Raw genomic sequence first — 10,586 nt, 5'->3', positions numbered from 1 at the left:
GGCGCCCCAAAACAATTACAATAGTAACATCAAAGATCACAGATCACCATAACAAATATAATAATAATGAAAAACTTTGAAAAATTGCGAGAATTACCAAAATGTGACACAGAGACACAGAGTGAGCAAATGCTGTTGGAAAAATGGCGCGGATGGAAAAATGGCGCCGATAGACTTGCTCGACGCAGGTTTGCCACAAATCTTCAATTTGTAAAAAACGCAATATCTGCAAAGTGCAATAAAGCGAGCACAATAAAATGAGGTATGCCTGTATCTTCCTTTCTAATTGCAGCCTCTCCCCCAGGGCTTTCTGTGTCTTTTTCAGACATTCAGAAACTGCAGAAGCCACACAACCTTGTTGCTACCAACCAACTCCAGGAGATGCTTGCTTATCTGATACTGAGAGACAGGTAATAAGTAGGACTGTGCAAAATTTCACCAGGTGTTTCATTTTGAAGCTCTTTCAATGTGTTTTGAGCTTGAAACAGTGAAATAAAAAAAACCATAAAAGGCTTCAAAATAAAACAAGGGCACTCAGAATGTTTTGAATGTTTCAAAATGTTTCAAGTTTCGAAGCCGGGCTTACTTGGCTTCAGCACCTGTCCCGGGCAGCAGTGGCAGCTTCCTTTCATCCAGCACACAGATCTGGGGGCCTGAACCCCCAGGAGGGCTGCAGGGTTGTGCCAGACTCCTCTCAGGGGTGCAAGCCCTGGGATCTGTGCACTGGATGAGAGGAGGCTGCTGCTGCCACCTGGGACTGTCGGCAGCAGCAATCTTCCCTGGCACTTGTTGTGGGCTGTGCCCAGTGCCAGTCCCAGGCAGAAGCTTGAGCCTCCTCTCATCTGGCACACAGATCCAGGGGCTCACACCCTAGGGAGGAGTCCGGCACAGCCTGGCAGCCCTCCTGGGGGTGGGAGCCCCCAGATCTATGCCCTAGATGACAGGAGGCTCAGGCTGCCTTTCCCACCAGGGACCAGCGCTGGCCGTGGGCTGCGCCCAGGACCGGACAAGATTGCTGCTGCCGCAGCCTGAACCTCCTCTCATCTGGCACACAGATCCAGGGGCCTGCACCCCTGGGAGGAGTCCAGCACAACCCCACAGCCCTCCTGGGGGTGAAAGCCCCTAGATCTGTGCGCCGGATGAGAGGAGGTTGCCGCTGCTGGCAAGTGTCAGGACTTTTGCTTTGAACAGTTTAAGGTGCAGTTTCCCAGAAACCTCTGCACCTATCACCTTGAATCTTTGCAGAATTCATGCCCACAGAAGGGGCTACCATCCCTGCAATTTTCATTCAAATCAGGAAAGAAATTACGAAGTTTTAGACATTATTATGATTCCCCATTATAGCTTATGGGCAAAACAGCAAAACTTATTGAAACAGTGAAACAGTTTCGACAAAATGAAATGGGACAGGCAGTGCTTTGAAACTAAACTAAATGACAAAATGAAACACTGTCCCTTTGAAATGGTGAAATGGATGTCGAAATGAAACAATGGTGTGTTGCATAGCCGTAATAATAAGCCCATTTGGAACTAACAAACTGAACAGACGGCGTCCTGTTGTCTGGGAACTCACTGATGCTAAGATGTTTCACAAGAGGCAAGTGTGGTTACTATATTTCATGGTGTATATGTTGAGTTTTGAAGCCAAATTCTTAAAATTCAGCCTTGATTTATATACCATATGAATGTCCCCTGCAAGCAGCCCTGGGCTCAGTGCTTGGCTGACGTATCCCAGGCTGGTGAACAGAGCCCAGCCCTGTTCCCTGCAAGCAGTGCTGGGCTCAGCACTCAGCTGGCATGGCTGGGCTCAGTGTTCAGCAGCACCACCTGGCTGGCATGTCCCAGGCAGCACCGCTTGCAGGAGATGGGGCCATGTGAGCTGAGAGCCAAGACTGGCCCTAGCCCAGTCTCTTGCATGCAGCACTGGGCTCATCGCTCAGTTGGTATGTCCCACATCCCAGGCAGCACCACATGCAGGGGATGGGGCCATGCCAGCTGAGCACCACACCTGGTCCTGTCTGCTGCAAGCAGCAGCGCTGAGCCCAGCCCAGCCCTCTGCAAGTGGCTCTGTGACATGGATACACTCCCCTGGGTGCCCAGCCCGCAGTGAGGGTGCACAACCCCTGCTTGAGAATGTAGAGAGCTGGACCCTGATAAACTGCAGTGATTCTGGGCTACTGAATGTTCCCCAGAGCACCCTTCCAGCTTAAGCCTCTCGCCAATTTGGACTGCAGCGACCTACACAATGGGAGGAAGAGGAGTAAAGAGTCATCCCTATCTTCCTCCTTCAATATGCTCAGTGTAAATAGGGATCCAGCCTCTAAAATGGATTCACTCAGCCTATTGCCATGTATTGTCATTCACTTACAGCTCTGGTAAACTCCTGTATCTCCCTTAAACCATCTGCAGGTGGAGGTGGGCCTGGTCCCGTGCTGGATCTGGACCCCAGAGAGCTAGCAACTAGAAAGCGGGCAGACCCATAACAATAGGATAGGGACTACCCCTAGGGAGTGACCATCTCAAGAGCTAGCTGCAAAGCAGCATGATGTGCAGGGGGGAAGACATCTAAACAGCTTAAAACTAAGAGCTAAACACAGCTGCACTAAGCCACAGCAGAGAAGGGCAGGTTCGTGACCAAATGGAAATGGAAATTCATGTAGGTGGCTGGAGAGCAACCAGACAAGAAGGCAATGGGATTTGGGAGGCACACAAGATCAGTTCCTGAAACCAGGCAGTCAGTCTGGCCCTGCAGGCAGTAGACATAGGCGTTCCTGAGTAGAATGGCTGTAGAGAGGGACTGACTGGCACCTGAGTTCCCCAGGAGATGGAAGTAAAGAGATAAGGGGGACTTACAGCCTACAAGAAAGTTACTGCCCAGTGTGAGGAGCGGTTTTTTTGTTACACAGCCAGTGGTCTCGCTTTTATGTTCAAATTAAAAACCAGAAGACTGGGAGTGGCTGTAGGGGTGGAGCAAGCAATGAGTGCAGTACCACACAGGCAACCTCCACTGCAGGGCTAGGGTCCAGAGAGCTAGGGCCCAAATGAGCAGATGTGGGCTGAGGGGTCTGAGCTACAGAAAAAAAGGGCAGAAACTGAAAAGGCTGCAGCCTGAACAAGGGTTGAAGTCTGAGGGACCCAGCATTAGTTTGGTACACAGAAAGGGTGACTAGGAATGTACTGAAAAGGGGCAGATGGGGAAGCATGGGTGTGGCTGTAGGGGGAGAAGAAGGGCATGAATAGCACTTAAGGTAATGGGTGCCCTTAGGCACTGATGGGGCTAGAGGCAGGGTGGGGGGGACTAGGGCTTGAAGGACAGGATGGGGGGGCAACTGGGTACAGGAGGGACCCACTGGCCACAGCAGGCTAGGGCTGCCTCTGGGGTCCTGGGGCAGCCTCTCTTCTATAATGACTGAATTCCATCCTGTTATGGCAGGTGAGAGGAAAAGGGAGGGTACCCCCAAAAAGCTAGGGTTGGGGCAGGAGCCATGCAGCACCAGAGGACATCACAGCTGCCTCTGAGTCCAGCTCCTGCTACAGCGTGTAAACAGACATTTCATTTGTGGTGGTTCTGATTGTCCTGGGTTTTGACTTGGATCCAAACAGGAGTGACACAGCCCTTTACACAAGTAGCCCTTCTAAGCTGCTTTGATGCTCGTCTGCCAGTAGATGGGACACATGGCCTGATGGGCTTGTCCCTGGAATGAATGGGAATTAAGTTAAATGAGCTGTGACTATCTTATAGATGCATGCTTTCCAGCAATGTCCTGGGAAAAGGGTTAGTACATTGTGTCCTGCATACGTCAGAGGTACATGAAGTGCGACCATCAGTATGAATGTCTATAGGATCCCAGACCAACATGGTTTCTCCTGAGAGAAATGCAACTTTTTACAGCTTGAAGCCATTTCAGAGCTGTTAGGTCCAAATGGTTACCTGTGGATAAGGCCATCAAAGATACAAATGTAGGAAAAACACTCCAGTTTTAACAGCTCTTCATCCAGTTGTTACTTCATCAATCCTTCTACACAGGAAGACTTTGCACTCACTGTTACTAGAACACGTAAGTTTACTACATTTGTGGGGAGGGAGGATATTTATTTTGTTAACTTGCTACCATCTTGTGTACTGTCAATCCATTCTTCCCATCTGTATAGTCTTGTATACCGTGTGAGAGGAAGTATATCATCAACAGGAAAAACAAGTAGAAAATATAAATAATGCCAGCTGTGTTTCATGGGGGGGTGGGGATCAATATTTACTCAAATCTAATTCAATCCCAAATTTAAGACACCCCCCAATTATTAGATTCTACATATGGGGTGAAGTAGCTGGAAGAGGTCAGGTGGCTGCCTTGCCCTGTGTTCCCCCACTTCTTCCTGCAGTCTTCTTGTCCCCTGCCACCAGCACTCGTCCACCCCAGCTCTCTACACCCTCTGTCCTTCCCCTCAGACTCTACACCCCAATCCCCACAATCTCTGTCCCTTCCTCCCCGTCCCCCCCCCCCGCTCCTTAGGCTTCTTCTTTTCCCCACTCACCCTTGTCTTAACTGTCAGAGGCTGCTGGGCCTCTGTTAGCTACTGTAGCACAGCACATGGAAAAGCAGTCCCTGCTGGTCATGCAGAGTATCGGTACTGCTGATAGTCTGGGCAAGGGACACAGTTTCCCAGTGATTCATGCCCAAGAAGGAATGCAGCCCAAGCAAGAGCCAAGCTGTGCCCAACACTAAGGGGGACAAAGGAGGCAAAAACTGCAGAGGGCAAAAGGAAGTGCGGGCAGCAGGCTGCTGTGGACCTGACTCTGGCCCCAGCCTGGGCTCAGGGCCAGAGTCAGTGTTGGAGCCCTAGCAGACACTTGCCCTACGCCCTCCACGTTGTGAGTCTAAGACAAGCCCCCTTCCCATGCTGATTAAGGGAAAGAGCTTGTCTTAGATTTTAGTAAATACAGTAGTTATTGCATTAAAAAAGTGGGAATTTTTCTTACCACAAATCATGACAACAGCAACACCACATTCGCCTATTAAAAATTCAGTGTAAAATTAAAGATTCTTGCGATTAAATGATATATATAGATATATAGATATATAAATATAGCTATCTCTCTCTATATATATATTTCTTACCTTGCCTACATTGTGTCTTCCAGTTTTTGCAGTCACTTGTATTTGATTCTTGTACTGAATATTTAGATTGCTCTCTCCATTTATACATTTCTCTGTGCATGTCCTTTCAAAGTACCTGATGAAGTGAACTTTGCTTACAAACGCTTATGCTGTGTATTTCTTATACTATATGCCTCTGATTTAGTCATGCTATAAGATGCATCTACCCCGCCTTCTTCCTGACTTCAGATGAACGTGCTAACTAACTACCTCTTTCTTCCAGTTCTTGTGCCAGCACATCCAGAAGCCCATTTACCAGAAAAGACATAGAGTAGAGAGTAACTGAGTAAATGTTAAGTCAAGTAGGAATCAAGTACATATCCAGCTTGTATTTTGGTTATTTTGGAGAGGCAATGGTTGAGCATAATAATCATGCAACATTTGGCAGTGTGTAGACAAGAAAGAAGACACCTAAAAAGGTAATCAGTTTCTCTGACCACTCTTTAGGTATAATGGTACATGGGAACACAGATGACTCTAGGATTTTGAAAGGGGGGTGCAGATGGTGTAGTTCACCATCACATATAAACACAGTACTTTTTTTTTTTCCCAGTTAGAAAGAAACTAGAACCTTTACCAATATGCTAGGAGCTAGGATTACATTATTCAGTTTAAGATCGTAGTGAAAACAAATATACGTTTACTGGAACGTGCATTAATTTGCTATGTCATATCTTGTGTATAAAAAAGACCACAACTGTCATCCTGTTGGGGAAAGGTGTGCAATGGCCCACGTGTCTGCCCGCATCGCCCCTCTATGGGAGGTGTCCTTCGTTTATCCTTTCCTCTTGGGTCTTAAGGAATGTTTACCCAAAAAGAGGAGGAAACAAAGTCCGTCTTCATTCAAACCTTAAAAAGGAGGCTCTAATAATGTAGGATCTCCTGACCTTTGGGAGATTCTCCTAGGTGTGTTTCCTGGGGCTCCACCCCACCCCCCCAACCACCCTATACCCCTTCCATATGCCAGCTGTGATGTTAAATGAATGGTTCTTCTCAACATGAGATTAGTTGTGTACCCTGTGGCCATCTGTCAGCAGTCATATGTACTGTCAAAAATCTCATGAGGTCCAATAAGGAACAGTGCAAATTTCTGCACTTAAGACAGATCAATCCCATGCACCGGTACATGCCACTGACCAAGTGGCTAAGTAGCATCTCGGCAGAAAACAACCCAGGGGTTACAATGGATAATAAGCTGAATGAGGCAACAGTGTTCCCTTATTGCAAAGAAGGCTAATGGTATATAGAGCTGCATTAGTAGGAGCACCGCCAGCAGAATGAGGGAGTTGATTATTCCACTCTATTTGGCACTAGTAAAGCCGTATCTGGAGTACTGTGTCCAGTCTTGGGTCCCTCATTACAGAAAGAATGTAGAAAAATTGGAGAGAGTCTGCTGGAGGGCAACATAAATGGTTCGGGGGCTGGGGCACATGACTTATGAGGAGAGGCTGAAAGAACTGGGCTTTTTTAGTCTGGAGAAGAGAAGACTGAGGGGGAATTTAATAGCAACCTTCAACTACCTGAAGTGTGTGCATGTGTGTGCATGTGTGTGGGTGGGTGGGGGGTTACAAAAAAGATGAAGTTAGACTAGTCCCAGAGATGGTAGATGGTAGAACAAAGAGCTATGGTCTCAAGCTGCAGCAAGGGAAGTTTAGGTTAGGAAAAACTCTCCCTGGGAGGGTGGAGAAGCACTGGAACAGCTTACCCAGAGGTTGTGGAATCTCCATCCTTAGAAGTGTTGAAGACCAAGCTAGATAGTCTTGGCTGGGATGATATGATTGGGGATGATCCAAATTTGATCAGGGGGCTGGACCTGAGGACCTCCTGAGGTTCCTTCCATCCCTAATTTTCTATTATTTTATCTATAGGATAAACCACAGCAGCATGAACATGTTCTGAGCTTGAATATAATGGCCCTGGAGTTATATCCTCCCAAGGGACCTAATTGATGCCAACTGTGGCTGCATTATGATCTAATTCTTGAGATACTGTAATACTTTGAGATATTGTAATAACTGATGATTCTGTTATTTCTTTGTCATATTAAGTAGCAGAACAATCATTATTGGTATGCTGGTCATATAGGTCTATGTTAAAGGGGCATTGGGCAAAACTGATTAATTAATGTAAATAGTGGGCAGTTGAATCAAGAAAAAAAGGCTTTAACCCATAAGCAAAAGCCTAATGGGCTGTGGTGGTATGGGAGCAAAGGCACAAAGTTGACATCCTAGAAGATGCAAATTCAAGGCCAAGGCAGAAGCACTCACGGCACAACCCGTCGGATTCCAATGAAATCTCTGAATTCTGCTAAATACCTTGTGTAACAGCGCAGGGTCCTAGGGTTGGCTGTGAACTCCCCCAGCACCCCCTACCATGCCAATGCGATAGTAAAAGCACCTTCACATCTCGCCCGCCACGTCTTTGATGTCAACAACGTATAAGGGAGGCTGCCCTTAGTCCTCTCTGACATGGTCTGATGCATCTCAGTCTTTGTTCCATCTTGGGTGACGCGGTGCACCCCAGCCTTATGGGCTACGCGTGGCTCCAACCACCGCTGTACCATGCCCCAAGCCTCACAGATGTACTGGATGTTGTTTGGTCGATTTCCCTTTCCACACCCCACAGACGCTCTCTGGCTTATCTCACAGCCCGCGCCCCACAGGTGCTCTCTGGCTTGTCCCCACTCTGGGGCTTCTCACAACTGCCTGCTCTGGGGCATCTCGCCTTAGGGCTCAGGCAGCCTTGGCCTTACCTGGCCCCCTCCCAATCCTCTGCCCCCCTTCTCAGGGCTGGAGTCAGTGCACCCCCAAATGTTGTGCCCTCTCTGGCACCAGGGTCCCCATGCTACCATGGAGCCCCTATGAGGCCTCCTCTAACTCCTAATAGCCTCACCCGGTCCTCCGGTGTTATAAAACTACAAACAGAAAACTCAAGCCCCTGGGCTATAACGTAAAATCTAAGCCACCTGGCTAACCATCATTCAAATCTCTACCAGTGAATTCTCCACCCGAACAGAAGCTGCTCATGCCATCAGGCTTCTCTACTCTGCTTGCTTCGGCAGAGCTCCTTCTCCTTTGGCTGCTAGTTGAGAGAGAGAGGACTTACCGCCTCCAGCCTGGGTCTTATAGTAGTCAGCCCTGCCCCTTCCAGTCAGCTGACTCACCAGGTGTGGGCCCTTAGCGCCTCCTGGTTGCCCCTAGCAAGCAACACCTGAGCCCCTACTGCTGCCTTCCAGGTACTAGGCACCTTAGTGCCCCGCTACACCTTGTCACAAGGACATGAAAAATGAAAGGAAAGCAGAGGCCTGACTCTTCAGGTCATATCTGGTCATGTCATTCATGATGATGTGTTGAATAATATTAGCTAGAAAGCTACAGGCACTAGAAAGGACAGGTAGTTTACACTCCAGCCATGGAACTAACCTATGAAGATGAGCAGGGTTCCTGCAGAAAAAACTCTGCTGAATGATAGAGAGCTCTTTGATATTTAATTATGTCTTGTCCTTGAATTTGTCACAGGGACCTATCCTCTAACATAGCCTGTCTTCTTGAGACATGCCTTCCTATCATTCTTTGAAACTTGCCATCTCTCTGCTGCACTGATTGACTTGACAACACTTCAGACAATATCCCACTGTCTGAGGGTGACAGAGTCCTTTGAGAAAAGGAACTCCTTTGATGATTAGCTAGCATACAAACACTCCCTTGTTACTGTAGTGCATTAACAAAATCTATAGCCTTCAGGACGGGTGAAATAACAATTCCCTGAAGGCCTTAATATATACTCTTTAAAAATCATTGTCAGCTCTCACTGTGTGGAAGACAGAATGAAAAAGCCTCTTGCAGACTAGGCATTCGGCTCTAATTTTTCTACTCCTGCACACAACCCAAGCAACATCTATTCAAGCAACCATCTAAAAAAGCTACGTTGTCAAATCTTTCCAAGCATATTAGACATTTAGAATCTGGAGATACACCTGTAGGAACTGCCTCATGTAGCTTATTTGTGCTAGTTATCAGAGAAATGTTGCTACCCATACTAAGCTTCTTAGTCACAAATGGCATGTTTTGAATAAAATAATAGACAGAAAAGACACAAAGATCAATATTATCTTTGCTAAACCCACTGGTACTGAAGCTAGGGGTTCACTTGAAGGACCCATTGACTCCAGTAGGAATTGGAGTCAAAATACAAGGACTTGGCTGTCTGGAAAACAGCACCATCACCCCATAGTGTCATAGTTTTTTAGGGTCTGGAAAGGACCTTGCAGTTCATTGGGTCCTGCTGCCCTGCATTTAGTCAGGAGAAACTGCTAGGGTCAGAAAACCCCTGCAAGATGGCATCAAGACATTTTTTGAAGATTGCCAGGGGGGGTGACTATACCACCTCTGTGGGGGAGCCTGTTCCAAACCCTTAATACTTAACTTGTAACGAAGTTTTTTTCTTATGTCTAGTCTGAAATGATCTTCAATCAACTTGCGCCCATTATTTCTAGCCCTCCCCTGGCAGGGGGGCTTGGTGAATAGTTGTTCCCCTAGGTCCTGCTGTACTCCCCTGATATAGGCTGCCACCCAGTCCCCTCAGAGTCTTCTCTTCTCCAGGCTGAGCATTCCCAGGTCTTTCAGCCTCTCCTTATACAACCTGCTCTCTAGGCCTCTAATCATGTGTGAAGCTCTCTTGAGCTTCACATCCTTCCTGAAGTGTGGCACCCAGAACTGGATGCAGTACTTCAGCTGTGGATTCACCCAGGACAAGTAAAGCAGGAGGATGACATCTTTAGCCTTATCCAAGGTGCCTCGATAGATGCATGCCAGTGTTTGATTAGCTCTTCCTGCTACAGCATGATGTTGGTGGCTCATGTTCAATTTTTATCATGATACCCAGGTCTCATTCAGTTGTGATGCTGGCTAGCATAGGACTGCTGAGCCTGTAAGTGTGTTGGGGGTTATTTCTCCCCAGATGAAGCACTTTGCATTTCTCTGTATTAAACAACAACCGGTTAAGGTCTGCCCACCTCACAAGTCTGTTCAGGTCAACCTGTAGTGCTGGCCTGTCCTGGAGCATGACCACCTTCCCCCATACTTTGGTACTGTCGGTGAACTTTACCAGTTCGCATTTAATACTCGAATCCAAATCATTGATGAATATGTTTAATAGTACTGGTCCAAATACTGAACCCTGAGGGATGCCACTGGTCACCTCTCGCTATGATGACTCAGTCCCATCCATCGGTACTCTTGGTCATACCACAAGAGCCCGTTTCCTAGGTACTGGACCATAAAGTAGCTGAGGCCGCATTTTTCCAATTTAACCATGAGGACATCATAGAAGACCAGGTCAAAGGCCTTTCTGAAATCCAAGTATACGACATCAACCTCATTTCCCCTATCTGGATGGTAAGTTACCTGATCGTAGAAGGAGATGAGGTTG

At 47.4% G+C, this 10,586-nt stretch overlaps 1 pseudogene; it reads right to left on the bottom strand.

Annotated features, from left to right (window-relative positions):
* Window positions 1-6,998: 6,998 nt before the first annotated feature.
* On the bottom strand, window positions 6,999-9,220 carry LOC109318547 (annotated as a pseudogene).
* Window positions 9,221-10,586: the final 1,366 nt, after the last annotated feature.

The sequence above is a fragment of the Crocodylus porosus genome, unplaced genomic scaffold (assembly GCF_001723895.1).
Source record: "Crocodylus porosus isolate Cpor-Errol unplaced genomic scaffold, CroPor_comp1, whole genome shotgun sequence".
Lineage (NCBI taxonomy): Eukaryota > Metazoa > Chordata > Crocodylia > Crocodylidae > Crocodylus > Crocodylus porosus.
This window is presented reverse-complemented; position numbering and strand designations above follow the sequence as displayed.